General features: G+C 44.1%; 1 non-coding gene across 1 annotated transcript; it reads left to right on the top strand.

Moving 5' to 3' along the window:
- Window positions 1-1,895: 1,895 nt before the first annotated feature.
- Window positions 1,896-2,002, top strand: LOC133820616 (small nucleolar RNA R71). Its single transcript, XR_009887022.1, has one exon. It is a non-coding gene; the product is annotated as a small nucleolar RNA R71 (small nucleolar RNA).
- Window positions 2,003-16,256: the final 14,254 nt, after the last annotated feature.

Raw genomic sequence — 16,256 nt, 5'->3', positions numbered from 1 at the left:
CCGGTAAAGTTTCATTCTCTCCCAAATAAGCATATTGCAAGTGATCTGGGAGGACCTTTAATTCCAACGGTGGTGGCTGCTGAATGGAGGTTAGCGGTTTATCAGTCGCATTCGCTAATTCTTGAAACTTCTTCCAATATGGTTGGAAGGAGTTTATCCAGTTTACACATTCTCTGATCTCAGCATCATCATCATCATCACCCTCATCACCCAATAATACTGCCTCTAAGGCATCACTGCTCATCCTTCTCTTGGAGATTGCCTTTTCTATCACATCCACACTAAAGCAACTGTCACTAGCCACCGGATACTTCATAGACTTGAAGACATTAAAGACCACCTCATCTCCTTGAACTCTAAGCTTAAGCTCTCCTTTTTGAACATCAATAAGAGCTTGGCCTGTGGCTAGAAATGGCCTACCAAGAATAATGGGGACATCTGTGTCCTCCTCCATGTCCAGAACAATAAAGTTAGCAGGAAATATGAACTTATCCACCTTCACAAGAACATCCTCAATAATACCTCGTGGATGTGTTAACGATCGGTCTGCGAGCTGTAAAGTGACAGTTGTTGGTTTTGCCTCCCCCAAACCAAGTCTTTTAAACACAGATAAAGGCATCAGATTGATACTTGCCCCCCGATCACATAAGGCGTGCTTGCATTCAAACTTGCCAATGGTGCAAGGTATGGTGAAACTCCCCGGATCTCTCAGCTTTTGGGGTAACTTCCTTTGTAAAATCGCGCTGCACTCTTCAGTGAGTGCAACAGTCTCATAGTCCTCCATTCTCCTTTTCTTTGACAAAATCTCCTTCATGAACTTAACATAACTGGGCATCTGCTCCAAGGCCTCAGCAAAAGGAATGTTTATGTGCAGCTTTTTAAACACCTCAAGAAACTTAGAAAACTGTTTATCAAGGGTAGTCTTTCTAAGCCTCTGAGGGTATGGAACTCTAACTGGCTGCTCAATGAAAATTGGGGGACTCTGTTCTGACTTCTGATGGTCTTCAGTAACCCTTTCTGAATCAGACTGTACACCCATCTCTTTTTTCTGAACCACTGCCTGTGGAGGTCTAGGCTGCTCTGTTTGCTTCCCACTCCTCAGAGTAATTGCCTGAACTTGCTCCTTGGGGTTGACTTCAGTATTACTAGGCAAGTTTCCCTGGGGTCTGTTATTGAGCATATTGGCCAACTGCCCAACCTGTGTCTCAAGGTTTCGAATAGAGGATCTGGTCTCAGTCATAAATTGAGTCTGAGTATTAGTAAGAGTCAACAGGGCAGCTTGCAGTTCATTAGGTCTCTCAGGTTGAGGCATTGATTGTTGATGCCTAGGCAGCAGTGATGAAGAAGCTTGATTCATAGGTGGCTGAGGCATGTTATTCTGAAACTGGCCCTGAAACTGAGGTTGTTGGCCTTGATTACTCTTCCACGAAAAATTTGGATGATTTCGCCACCCTGGATTGTAGTTGTTGGAGAATGGATTATTGAGTGGCCTCTGAAAATTTCCCACCGCCTGAACTTGAGCATGATCCATTGGGGTGTTATTCACACAGATAGGGCACTGATCGAAAGAATGAGCACCACCACACATTTCACACCTCACTGCCATCTGAACCGCATTAGCAGATACACTGCTCTGTTGCAACTGCTTGGTCAAAGAGGCTACTTGAGCTGTTAAAGCAGTGATTGCATCCAGCTCATGCACCCTAGCTACCTTTCTAACTCCTGATGATCTTTCCTCAGACCACTGATGGTTGTTTGTAGCCATGTCCTCCAGCAACTCATAAGCACCAGTTGCGCTCTTGCTCATAAAAGTGCCGCCTGCTGCAGCATCAATAATGGTTCTGGTTGTCGGACATAAACCATTGTAGAAGTTCTGTACGAGCATCCACTGTTCAATGCCATGATGAGGACATCTTCTCAGGAGTTCCTTAAACCGTTCCCACGCCTCATATAATGACTCTCCGTCATTCTGGCAAAAGTTATTTATCTCTCCCCTCAATTTAGCAGCTTTGGACGGAGGGAAGAATTTGGACAAAAATTTCTGAGCTAGATCTTGCCAGGTGACAATAGAGTTTGGCTGCAGAGAGTTCAGCCAAATTTTTGCTCTGTCCCTTCGAGAAAATGGGAAAAGCCTGAGCTTGATTGCGTCATCACTCACTCCATTGTATCTGAAGGTCCCACATAACTCCAGAAAATTGGACAAATGGGTGTGAGGATCTTCAGAGGGTAACCCATTGAATTGCACAGAAGTCTGCACCATTTGTAGAATAGCGGGCTTTATTTCAAAGTTGTTGGCCTCTACAGTTGGTGGGCGTATACTATTTTGTACTCCCGTCAGAGTGGGTAACACATAATCTCGCAGGCTCCTCTCAGCATTGGTTTGAGCCTGAACCCCTCGTACAACTCCAGGAGTTTGAACATTCTTGTCATCCCTTTCATTCTATGACATCTTCACAGATTTCTGGGCCTCTCTCTTGTTCTTTCTAATTTGATTGCAAGACTTTTCAATCTCAGGATTCAGAGGAACAAGTGTGTCCTTTCCTTTTCTGCCACGCATATACCAAAATTCACCTGAGATAGATAAATTAAGCAACTAAACAAATTAGATACAAGAGAAATTAAAATCAAATTAGAATAAAAACTAATTAGACTGATATTGATAATTATTTTCAATCCCCGGCAACGGCGCCAAAAACTTGTTGCGAAATTTATAGCTATGCAAGTGCACACAGTCGCAAATTCGTAATAAAATGGTAAAACCAAGTATCGTCCTCAAGGACTGAGTTATCAATTACCAGCCAATTAATTTCTTGTTCTATTTGATGAATTGAAATTCTTGATTTTTATAAATTGCAGAAACAATAATTGAAAATTGAATAGAATAACAACTAATAGAAAAACTTTTAATTTAATCACTGAGAAACAATTAGGATATTCAATCTCATCAACTATCCTCCCTATTATTCCCTAATGCAAAGTGTGAATTCTTTTTTTTTTTTTTTTTTACCTAATTCAATTAACAAGTTGATACAGCAGCCTATAATCATACTATGAATTATAAACTCAACCTAGGTGACAATTTCCTATATTTCTATGGTAAATTGAACCACAAAGATAGCATTAATCTCAATCAACTTAATAACAGTTACATAATTAATTCAGATAATTTTGTTCTAAATTTAAATTATGTCCAATATAACCACAGCAGAATTAAATCTCACTTCTCAGATTTTGACTTAGTAACATATATATCTGACTAAAGATGGCCAATCAATAATCAATCTATAAGAACAGGTCATATGGAATTGAAGAAGATTGAAGAAGAAAGAAATTAAAATTGCATTAGGTCATAACAGAGATTCAAGTGATTCAATTGAACATCCTAAATAGAAAATTAGTTCATAGTCATAGTACTAATCACAACAAAAACTAAAGATAACATCAGGAAGAAAAACATGTAAAAATACTCTAAGCTTGAGCCTTCAAAACCAGAACTTCTCCCTTCGTCCGTACGTACCTTTTTTTTCTTCCCCTTTCCGTCATTTAAAACCTAAGATTTCAGATTTTTAATGAGGCGGGCCGCGGCTCTACATACACTATGCCGCGGCCCATATCACAATTTCTGGGCAGAATATCCTCTCAATGCCGCGGCTCTCTGAAGCCATGCCGAGGCCCTCATCAACGAATTCTGGGCAGAGTACCCATCTATGCCGCGGCTCTCTGAAGCCATGCCGCAGCCCGAGGACTTCCTAAAAAACAATGCTTCTGTTTCCCACCTAGCCGCGGCTCCACTTTGCTCATGCCGTGGCTCTTAAGGGAAATCTCAATTCCTAAAAAAAAAAACAACGCAGAAAACAAAAATAAAACAAAATAAGCTCCCCCCCAAACTTAAGATGCACATTGTCCCCAAGGTGATAAAGAAAAGAACAAGGGAAGAGAACTTACCTGACGCCACATCAGTCTGGCGGTGGAGGTGGTGGAGGTGGTGGTTGAGTGCGTGATGAGGATGCTTTCTTGGAGGAGGTGCCTCTAGGGGGATTTCGCTTAGGACCCATAGTGTCTTTCAAAAAGAAGAACCAACTAAACCCCTAAATATGCTCTCAAGAACTTGAGTATAATTTCCTTTTGGTGTCACTCCCCCCAAACTTACTAATTACCACAATCAACAGCCCGAAACACTAATTACCACAATCAACAATTGGCAAAACCCTTAATCTTCTCACAAGAAACACATAGAACAATCCACAACACCACAATGCAATATAATTCTCCAATCAAAAGCATTAGAATAGAGAGGATACACTTACTTGAATGGCACAAAAATTCTTCTTTTGGTCTCCTTGACTGATTGAAGTCTCAAAAAAAATTAGAGAGAAAAAGAGGTGTGGAGTGTGATGTAGATTGTGAGAGTGAATGAATTAAACAATGTCTGATTTAGGGCTTTTTATCCTAATTTTCGGACTAGGGCCGCGGCATTACCTTGACTATGTCGCGGCCCGCATAAAATTTCCAGGATGGAATGCCACGGCCCTCTCAAACATATGCCGCGGCCCGCCCCTATCCTGCCAAATCCGTGGGCCTCTGGAACCCCCAATGCTGCGGCCCTTAAGGAATTTTTAATTTTTTTGATTTTTTAAAGTTTTTTTCATTTTTCACGTTTTTCACGATTCTAAAAGTCTAAAAATAAACCAAATATCCATTGTTTACAAATACAAAAGTAAAATAAATAACAAGTAAAATATAGGGTGCCTCCTACAAGCGCTGTCGTTAACGTCATTTAGCCGGACGCTGAACCCCTCTTCAGAGAGGCTTCAGAAGGAGGATAGACTTCACTTGATCAAAACTACCACCCAAGTAGGGTTTCAATCTCTGGCCATTGACTTTAAAGGAATCACCTGAATTGCCCCGAACTTCTACAGAACCATATGGAAAAACTTGAACTACAGTGAATGGCCCTGACCATCTTGACTTCAGTTTGCCAGGAAACAGCCGCAGTCTTGAATTGAAAAGAAGTACCTGCTGCCCTGGTTGGAACTCTTTTCTGATTAAGTTCTTGTCATGCCAAGCCTTTGTTCTTTCTTTATAAATCTTGGCATTCTCATAAGCCTCATTTCTGAACTCGTCAAGTTCATTCAGTTGCAACAGTCTTCTTTCACTAGCGGCACTCCAATCATAATTTAACTTTTTCATAGCCCAGAATGCCCTATGCTCCAATTCGACTGGTAAATGACATGCTTTACCAAACACCAACCTGTAAGGAGACATGCCTATTGGTGTTTTGAATGCAGAAATGTATGCCCAAATCGCATCATCTAACTTTTTCGACCAATTTTTCCTCGAACTGTCAACGGTCTTCTCAAGGATGCTCTTGATTTCTCTGTTCGAAACTTCAGCTTGCCCATTTGATTGAGGATGGTAAGGCAAAGCTTTTCGGTGATAAACTCCATAACGAGCCAGCAGTGCATCCAGTTTCTTATTCACAAAGTGTTTCCCTTCATCACTAATCAGAGCTCGGGGAGTGCCAAATCTAGTAAAAATATGTTTATGCAGAAAATTAAGCACAGTTTTACCATCATTGGCTCTAGTTGCTGCAGCCTCCACCCATTTGGATACATAATCCACTGCCAATAGAATATATTCATTGTTGTAAGACGGTGGAAAAGGTCCCATGAAATCGATGCCCCATACGTCAAACAGTTCCACCTCAAGAATCCATTGTAGAGGCATTTCGTTTCTCCTCGAGATATTGCCAGTTCTCTGACATCTATCACAAGCCTTGACAAAAACATTGGCATCCTTGAATAATGAAGGCCAATAGAAACCACTTTGTAATACCTTAGCCGCCGTTCTTGATGCTCCAAAATGCCCTCCGCATTGTTGAGTATGACAGTGATTAAGAATGGACTGCATCTCTTCTTCAGGAACACACCTTCTGATAATCTGATCAACACAGTGCCTATAGAGAATAGGTTCCTCCCAATAGTAGTGTTTCACCTCAGAAAAGAATTTCTTTAATTGCTGCTTTGACATTTCAGGAGGCACAATCTTGGCGACTAAGAAGTTCACTATGTCTGCAAACCAAGGGACAGCAAGATGGCCAATCAATAATCAATCTATAAGAACAGGTCATATGGAATAGAAGTAGAAAGAAATTAAAATTGCATTAGGTCATAACAGAGATTCAAGTGATTCAATTGAACATCCTAAACAGAAAATTAGTTCATAGTCATAGTACTAATCACAACAAAAACTAAAGATAACATCAGGAAGAAAAACATGTAAAAATACTCTAAGCTTGAGCCTTCAAAACCAGAACTTCTCCCTTCGTCCGTACGTACCTTTTTTTTCTTCCCTTTCCGTCATTTAAAACCTAAGATTTCAGATTTTTAATGAGGCGGGCTGCAGCTCTACATACCCTATGCCGCGGCCCGTATCACAATTTCTGGGCAGAATATCCTCTCAATGCCGCGGCTCTCTGAAGCCATGCCGCGGCCCGAGGACTTCCTAAAAAACAATGCTTCTGTTTCCCACCTAGTCGCGGCTCCACTTTGCTCATGCCGTGGCTCTTAAGGGAAATCTCAACTCTTCAAGTTTTCATCCCAAAATTTCACCAACACTTCCAAATTGTGTTGAGAACCATTCTTTATCAAAATATGATGGAAAACTCGGTTGTTTCTTCCCTTTCTTTGGCATTTTCTTCCACATGCTCAATTCTTCCTGACATTCACAAAGACAGACAAACAAAGCATAAACCCGCGCTAAATGAAGGAAAAACGAAATAAAAGACTACTAAAACACATCACCAAAACATAATAAAAACTAGACTCAACAGGGCTCGCTGAGGTGTCGAGCTCCGGCCTCCTACGAGTGAAGTTGCCATGCCCTGGGAGATGGGAATCTTGACAGCAAGCTAAGGTATGTAGCTTGGAGCCAGGAACATATGAAGGCAGGGGGTGTGCTGCCTTTGAAGTCCTTTTTTAAAGACTTCTTGGATTTCATTGGGCTGGCTCCCTTCTAGCTCAATACCAATTCTTACAGGGTCCTGTCCGCCCTGAGGTCGTTTTTCAACGAGCTGAAGTGGGAAGGACCTTCGCCATAGGAGATCTTGTATCTCTTTTGTCTGAAAAGTTGTCCCTCCCGAGCTCGGGGAGGGGATGGCTTCTATTACCTCTTGAGCTATCCCAAGGAGAAGAAGATCTTCGAGGATCTTCCCAACCATCCTCCAGAATTCAAGAAGGCTTTCTTCTGGACAGATGGCATACCTCCATCCAGATACTATTCGTTCAGTAGAATTCGTATCTAAAAAATTCCTTCTTTTTTTGTGCTCGACTTTTTGTTTCAGCTTGCACTTAACCATGACATGTTCATTTTTCCAGCCAACTTCCATCGTCCCTCCCCCTCCAAGGAGATGAAGGAGCATAAGGAAGCTCTGCTTCAGCTCCTTTACGGCAGGAGGTCCCTCTCCTATCTCCTCCACGAAGATAATCTCCGAGCCTGCAGCCTCCTGGAGAAGGATCAATCCACATTTGACTAGTCCAACAAAAAATATGCCCAATGGGAGCTTGTTCCTCTCCCAACTGGCACCCTTCCTCCGAGGCAAAATGCTAGGCCTCCATCTCCAGTTCGACGCCGCAGGAGCCCACAATCGGGGAACGAGGCCAATGATGAAGCCTCAAGCTCGAGCTCGAGTGACAGAGGTACAGTCATCCTTAGCTCGAATTTGTGGTCTCCTTCACTACTTAAACATAAACCCAATAGATTAGTATTTTGCAAGGACAATAGGGACCATTTTTATGTTTGGTCTTGGGTAGATGAGAGAGTACATAGGTTTGATAGTTGGCTCGGGAAGTATGACACTATGTATAGTCTGAATGAGGTACGGAACGGAATAGTCGTTCAATACGGGGCAAACAACTATAGGGACCTTTCGAGGTTGACTTCCACTTATAGGGAAGGTACTCCCCCCGCCTCCTCTGAAGATGGGGGAATTACATGGTCGCCAAGTACGAGCTCGGGGGAGAGTTCTAGTTAGGTTTCTCTCTACTTGTCTTTTTATTCTTTGCCTGTCTGCATCATGCTATCTTGTTTTGTCTTGGAATATCTCTTTATGTTGTGTAACTGTGTAGGTGATATGGATTCCGACCTCGACATTGTGCTTGCTAGTGGTGAGGGAGCACAAAGGAGCAAGTGCCCAAGGGGGTCGCGGAGGTCAGACCATCCAGCCAAGGTCCTTAGGAGGACCGAGAAGACATCTCCTCCACCAGCTCCAGTTGCTCTGAGCCCATCTGTGAATCCAACTCCTCAGGTCAAGGCGTCCTCTACGATCTTGCCTCCCGCTCCTCCTTCGATCCAGTTCGAATCCACGCTTGGCCCACCTCCGAAAAAACCTTCAGCCTCCAAAACACATCTGCTTTCGATTTCTACTCACGTCGATGAGTATGTGATCGATAACGCAGCTGGACCTCACGGGGCTACGCTTGGCTCAGACGTTCTGTCTTGGGTAGGCCAGAGTTTTGGCAGCTTCGACGCCCCTCATTGGCAGTTCTTGAATAATGCTCGAGGCTGCAACACTCTTTATGATAAGAGCATCGAGCTCACTGCCGTGGTAATCTTTCTCATCTCGTTATTAGCTATTTTTATACTTGTTTCATATTCTAATTGGATTTCTTTGTATGTCAGACTCTTGCTGTCTCGGCTCAACTTAACTATAAGTTGAACAATAAGGTCCACTTGAGCAGGTCTTATGCTCAGGAGTCGAAGGATCTCCAACTCAAGCTCAGTGACGAGCTCAGGGCCACAGAGGCAAAGATGGAGGCTGAAGCTGAACAACTAAAGTGCAAGACAGCCAAGCTCGAGAAGCTGAATGCCCAGCTCGCGAAGCTTGAGAAGGTGAACGCCTGGGTCCCGGAGCTTGAAAAGATCAATGCCAAGCTTGAGGAGGAGAAGGCTGCCACTTTCGAGATAATGGAGGGAGAAAAGGCCCAACTCCTTGCAGAGTTTAAAGAGAAGAAGGATTGGGCGGTCGACCTGGCCATGTAAGGATCTGGGCTAGTAATGTCGATCTAGATACCAGCTTCTTAGGCTCTTTCGAGGTAGATCTAGTGGCCAAGTGGCAAGCTCGACTCGATGAGGAGGAGGCTGCTCGGGAGGAGGCAGAGAGAGACAAGGAGGATGCGGAGAAGGCTAAGGAGAATGCTCCTTCTTCCTAAATCTTGCCTCGGGGCTGCGTCCCTCTGAACACTTTGTAATAGTTTTTATTTTTGATTTTTTGCTTTTTATGCCCCTGGGGCTAAGACAATTTATAGCTCGTGAAAGAGCTGTTTTCTTATGATATTTAAGGGATACCATATTTGACTTTACTTTGATATATTTGCTTTACATTTCTTAGGTCGAAATATTTCACGCGTTTTATATTAAAATGTCTTATATGTATGTTTATTCATACAAACATATTTCACGCATTCAATGCATTCATGCACAGTTTGCTTGAAATATCCGCAACTGATCTCGTTATTTGTCAAGGTCGGAGATTACTTTTACCATGCACCCGAAGGTACTTGTATGTCGTGTAACGTAGGTTGTTTAGTTATATCTTACTTTTTTAGTTACTTTTCCTCGTCCTCGGGTAGCTCCCTGAGGTTATGAGGTCGAAACTATCGTTTTGCAAGATACTCCAGCCTCGATATCGACTTAACGCGAAGTGGGTTTATGTTCCAACTTACTGTCGATTAGATTTAGCTATTTTGTTCCAAACCTATTAAGGTCGTGTGTGGTTTGTAATCCATACACCTATATTTTTTTATCTAGTTCTCATATTTGGTTACATCCAAACACTTTTATCTTTTGATAATTTGGTTATGTCCAAACTTTCTTAGCTCGCATGTTTGGTTATATCCAAACATTTGTATGTTTTTGATACTTTGGTTATGTCCAAACTATCTTATCTAACGCATTTGGTTATATCCAAACACTTGTATGTTTTTGATAGTTTAGTTATGTCCAAACTATCTTAGCTTGCACATTTGGTTATATCCAAACACTTGTATGCTTTTCACATATACTATTTCATTTTTTCAAGCTAATGGTATATGTACCACTAATGCCCCCATAATATCCTATGAGTGTGACCATAGGTTATTAAATTAAGAGAGATTGCAAAAAATACAGCATATTATAACGAAATCAAACTTTATTCGAATAATTTATCAACAGGAACATAGTAAACATAAACAAGCATGGTTACAAGTGACATCATTCCTACACTATTGATAGTAAGGTCGTAGATGTTTGCCATTCCATGCTCGTGGTACCAAACTCTCATTCAATCTTGCCATCTTGTATAAGCCAAGTCGGATGACTGATTCAATCTGATAAGGTCCTTCCCAATTAGGCCCGAGCACGCCAGCAGCTGGATCTCGTGTCACCAAGAATACACGCCTCAACACCAAATCTCCCACACCAAATTTTCTATCTCGAACCCTTTTATTGAAATACCGGGTAGCTCGCTGTTGGTATGCAGCATTTTTTAGCTGAGCTTCGTACCTTCGTTCTTCAATTAGGTCCAGACTTACTTCGAGCTAGGATTGGTTCGAGGCTTGGTCATAAGTGAGGGCGCGAATTGTGGGAATTTCGACCTCGATCCGCAGCATAGCCATGCATCCATATGCCAGAGAAAAGGGGGTATGTCCTGTTGAAGTACGGGCAGTGGTTCGATATGCCCTTAGAACTTGGGGCAAATTTTTGGGCCATTTCCCTTTAGCTTCTTCCAACTTTTTCTTTAGAAAACTCTTTAGGGTTTTATTCACAGCTTCGACCTAGCCATTCCCCGTTATCGAACACAATCTTCCTTGGCATCCCATATCAGCATATGATGTTCTTTATTACAAATTCCAAGACTTTCTTCGAGGTGATTGTCGCCAGAGGTTCGGCTTCGGTCCACTTTGTGAAGTAATCTACGGTGACTATTGCGTATCTGACTCTGCCTTTCCCAGTGGGAAATGAAACTATGAGGTCGATTCCCCAGACTGCAAATGGCCACGGGGAGGTCATCATAGTTAGCTCGGAAGCTGGAGCTCAAGGGATTGTGGCAAACCGTTGGCACTTGTCGCATCTCTTGACATAATCGAACGAATCTGCTTTGATGGTAGGCCAGAAATACCCTTGGCATATGATTTTCTTGGATAGGCTATGCCCTCCAGTGTGGTCTCCACAGAATCCTTCATGAATTTCTTCTATGATCTTCTTAGCCTCGGGTGGAGTCACACATCGGAGTAACGGCATGGAGTATCCTCTTCTATATAGCCTTCCATCTATAATGGTGTACCTGGGGATCTGATACATCAGTTTTCGAGCCTTGGTCCGTTCTTCTGGCTTTGAGGTATTTAACTATCGGAGTCATTCAGGTTGACTCAGAATTTATCATGCGAACATCTTCCTGCTCAGGCTCGGTTATACCAGGTGTTGTTAGATGTTCGATCGACACGACATTCAACTCGTTGACCTTGGTGGATGTAGCAAGTCTGGCTAAGGCATCTGCGTTCGAGTTTTGTTCTTGAGGGACCTATTTTATCGCGTAGAATTCGAAATTCTCGAGTGCTGCTTTAGCCTTTTCTAAATACACAACCATTCTCATCCCACGAGCCTGGTACTCCCCTAAAATTTTATTAACCACCAACTGGGAGTCACTGTAGCAATGTATCGCTTTGGCCTTGAGTTCCTTGGCTATACGAAGTCCTGCCAGTAGAGCTTTGTATTCAGCTTCGTTATTTGACGCTTCGAAGTCAAATCTCAAAGCAGAGTGAAATCGACTTCCTGCTGGGGTGATCAGAATTACACCTGCCGCCGATCTATTTTCATTGGAAGACCCTTCAACATAAAGTTTCCACAGCTCGCGGGCTGGGGTTATAACTTCATCGTTAGTCACTCCAGTGCATTCCACTATGAAGTCTGGCAGGGCCTCTCCTCTTATGGTTGTTCTCGGATGATAAGTGATCTTGAATTGTCCAAGTTCAATAGCCCATTTTAGCAGTTGACCCGAGGCTTCTGGCTTGGACAGGACTTGTCTTAGTGGTTGATCGGTCAGTACATGGATAGGGTGCGCCTGGAAGTAAGGTCGGAGCTTTTGAGATGAGTGGATTAGGCTGAGAGCCAACTTCTCCATCAAGGGGTATCTCGATTCTGCCCCCAACAATCTTTTGCTAACATAGTACACAGGCCTTTGCACTTTCTGTTCTTCTCGGACGAGTACAGCGCTAATGGCGTGCTCGGTCGTTGCAAGGTACATGTACAGAACTTCTCCTTTGATGGGTTTCGACAAGATAGGGGGTTCCGCGAGGTGCTTCTTAAGCTCCTTAAAAGCTAACTCGCATTCTTCTGTCCATTCAAACTTCTTGCCCCCCCTCAAAAGGTTGAAAAATGGAAGACAACGGTCTGTAGATTTCGAGATAAACCTACTCAGTGTTGCCATCCTTCCAGTCAAACTTTGGACATCCTTATGCTTTTGAGGTGAGCGCATATCAATCAAAGCCTGGATCTTGTCTGGATTAGTTTCTATTCCCCAGGCGTTAACAATGAAGCCTAGGAACTTTCCTGAAGATACTTCGAAAGAGCACTTCTGAGGGTTGAGCTTCATGTTATACCTTCGTAACGCAGCGAAGCATTCTTCGAGGTCGTCCGCATGGTTATTGTTATGTTGAGATTTAACTAACATATCGTCAACATAAACTTCCATGTTATTACCTATTTGTTCGGAGAACATCATGTTTACGAGTCGCTGGTAAGTGGCTCCAGCATTCTTGAGTCCGAACGGCATGACATTGTAGCAATACAACCCTTTATCCGTCACGAAACTCGTATGCTCTTGGTCAGGGGAATGCATAGCAATCTGGTTATATCCATAATAGGCATCCATGAATGACATAAGTCCATGTCCTGCCATGGCATCTACGAGCTGGTCGATCCAAGGTAAGGGGAAGCAGTCCTTAGGACATGCCTTATTGAGGTTCGAGTAATTGATACAGGTCTTCCATGTCCTGTTAGGCTTCGAAACTAGCACTGGGTTGGCTACCCAATCGGGGTAGAAAGCATCCCGGATGAATCGATTTGCTTTTAACCTATCGACTTCCTCTTTTAGGGTCTTCTTCCTGTCGTTATCTAGTAGTCTTCGCTTTCGCTGCTTCGGGGGGAAGCTTTTGTCAATATTCAAAGCGTGGCTCACTACATTCAGACTTATCCCTACCATGTCCGAATGCGACCATGCAGAAACATCCTGATTCTTTTTCAAAAAGAAAATTAATTTATATTTCGTCTCTTTGGGAAGGTTTTTCGATACCTTTACTATCTTCGAGGGATCTGCTTCCTCGAGTCTGACCTCTTCGAGCTCTTCCAGTGGTTCAAGGTCAGCTCTTTCCTCTATTCTTGGATCGATTTCTTCGTCTATTTCGAAGACTGTCCCATCCTTGTCTAAATTATGACGAGCGTTTGTGCACTCGTCTTCTTCTTTCCTCTAATGGAAATGCTATAGCATTCCCTCCCTGCCAGCTGGTCTCCCTTCAGAGTGCCGATGCCACTAGAAGTCGGGAACTTGATGGCCAAATGCCTCACAGACGAAACTGCCCCCAGCCCTACTAGGGCGGGCCTCCCGAGCAACATGTTGTAGGCCAATGGTAGGTCCACTACTACGAACTCCATCATCTTGGTTGTTGAGACTGGGAAGTCTCCCAAGGTCACAAGGAGTTCAATGGACCCCATACAGGCAATCCCTTCTCCCGAAAAGCCATACAACGTCGTTGCACAGGCCTTTAGGTCACGAAGCGCGAGTCCCATCTTTTCTAAGGTGGCTTTATAGAGGATGTTCACTGAGATCCCGTTATCAATCAGGATTCGGTGAACCCTCTTGTTCGCGAGCTGAAGGGTGATGACCAGTGGGTCGTTGTGAGGAAATTGAACATGGGACGCGTTGTCCTCCGCAAAGGTTATAGGTTGAGATTCAACCTTTTGGTATTTCGGAGCTCTGGGTTTGGGTTCATAAGGGGATCTGTCGCCAGTTTTTAGCTCATTTACGTATCGCTTTTGGGCATTCCTGCCCGATCCTGCGAGAAGAGGCCCGCCCGAGATGGTTACGACGTCTTCTCCATCGATCAGAGGGGGTCTCTCATCTTCCCTTGCTCAGGAGTTACTGTTTTGGGCAGGCGGTGGTGCAGCTGTCTTTTGGCTGGTAGAAGCCTGATTATTGTTCTGGTTCCTTACATATTGCCTGAAGTATCCTCTCGAGATTAGACCTTCGATCTCGTCCTTCAGCTGCCTGCATTCATCAGTTGTGTGTCCGGTATCTCTATGAAATTTGAAGTATTTACTGGAGTCTCTTTTGGATTTCTGGTTTCTCATGGGGTCTGGACGCCTGAAAGGGACCTGGTTTTCATTAGCCATGTAAATATTTTCCCGAGACTCGTTGAGCTCGGTGTACACTTTGTACACGGAGAAATACCTTTCCCCTTTCTTCTTCTTTCCCCCTTCCGCCTCGGGGTTACTTCCTTCATTTTTCTTTCTTTTGGAAGGATTTTCTGCAGGGGGTTTCGAGGCTGATGGGTCCGCCGAGGTTGAGGTAGAGTTTAAGTTTGTCGTAGTAGTTATGGGTTGAGAGGCCATATTCAGCGTTGACCTCGCCTCCTCTACATTGACAAACCTCTGAGCTCGTTGATTAAATTCAGTTATGGACCTCATAGGTTTCCTCTGCATATCTTCCCAGAGGGGACTTCCCGGCATTACCCCGGCTTAGACAGCCATTAAATGGCCGTTGTCGTCTACATTACTAGCTCAGGCGACTTCCAGATTGAACCTTGTAAGGTAACTTTTCAGCGTTTCATTCGGTTGTTGCCGGAGATTGGTCAAGGCAGACGCCTCGGGCCTTATTCCGATCATGGCTCTAAATTGCTTCTTGAAATCCCTGGACAACTGTTCCCAAGAAGCAATTGAATGCCTCTTATATTTTTCGAACCAGTTTTTTGCTGGTCCTATAGGCAAAGCTGGAAAAAGCTTGCATCTGAGCTCGTAGCCCACATTGCTTGCTCTCATAATAGTGTTAAACGTACTTAAGTGACTGTACGGGTCGGACTTCCCATCAAATGGTGGGACATGAGGAATTCAAAACCCTTGAGGAAGCGGAGTGCTAGAAATATGGGGGGAAAAGGGTTCAAGTTCCTCGTCAGACTCTTCGTCCCGATCCTGACCTCGTTCATTCTGTAAGAGCCTGAATGCCTTTTCCAATTGATCAATCCTCTCCTGGACTGGATCCACAGGGGGTCTAACCTGAAATTGGTTTTCATTTATCACAATTCCAGGTTTGCACCTTCGCATGGGATCCTTGCATCCATTTAGGCGATCCCTCAAGTCTAGGTTCAAGGGGTTACCATTACCCCGATTCTAATTTAGGTGTTTCCGTGAGTCAAGGTGGTCCCTTTGGTTCCCAGTATTTTTGCGTCCTCGGTCATACATACTGACTGATCTTGTGTCTTCTAAGCCTTCCCTGGCAAGGCTCGCCGCATAATTGTTTCGAGATGGGTCCCTTTCAGGTTGTCTCGTCTCTATAATGTGAGACCGAGACATTTGGCTTCTTATAGGTTAGGCGCCTCTACATTCTCTAGTAGTTTCCCCATTCCCGTGTTTCCATCTAACCCGCCTTTCCCTATTACCCTGAGTCGGTTGTGTGTTTCTCCGAGGCGATGAGGGATATCTTATATGCGACGGTGGGTGTCGTATGGGTGATGGTGGCTGCCACCCATTTCGGGGCCTGGAAGGTCCCGAGTTCGCCTGTGCTGGTTCGGGAACGCTCTGCGTGTTACCAGGATTCTAGGTCAGAGCCGCTGGGGGGGCTCAGTTATTCCCAGTTTCGGCTGGTAACTCAATAGTTGAGTTGACAGGAGCTCCGGCCAGGTATTTCTCTGGGGCCTCGAGGGAGCAGGCTGTTCTGCCGGTAGCAGAGGTTGCTCCGTTCTTCGTGTGGCAGCATTTTTGCGAGGTCGCCCACGGGGCCTGCGGGGAGGAACATGAACATCTCGCAGAGGTGGAGCTTGGGCCTCAGGCGGAGGCAGGGGCTGACCTGCCTGTGCCTCAGCAGCCAATCTGGTCAACTTCTCGTTACGTTTCTTGGCCTCCGCCAACTACTTTCGTAATTGACGGTTTTCAAGCTCCACAATAGGGACATATCGCTCTGGGTTATAGTACATGTCCTCGTCGTCCCTAGGGGCCGGTGGTACAGG

The sequence above is a fragment of the Humulus lupulus genome, chromosome 2, assembly GCF_963169125.1.
Source record: "Humulus lupulus chromosome 2, drHumLupu1.1, whole genome shotgun sequence".
NCBI lineage: Eukaryota > Viridiplantae > Streptophyta > Magnoliopsida > Rosales > Cannabaceae > Humulus > Humulus lupulus.
The sequence above is the reverse complement of the archived record's forward strand: the minus strand, read 5'-3'. Positions and strand labels throughout refer to the sequence as shown.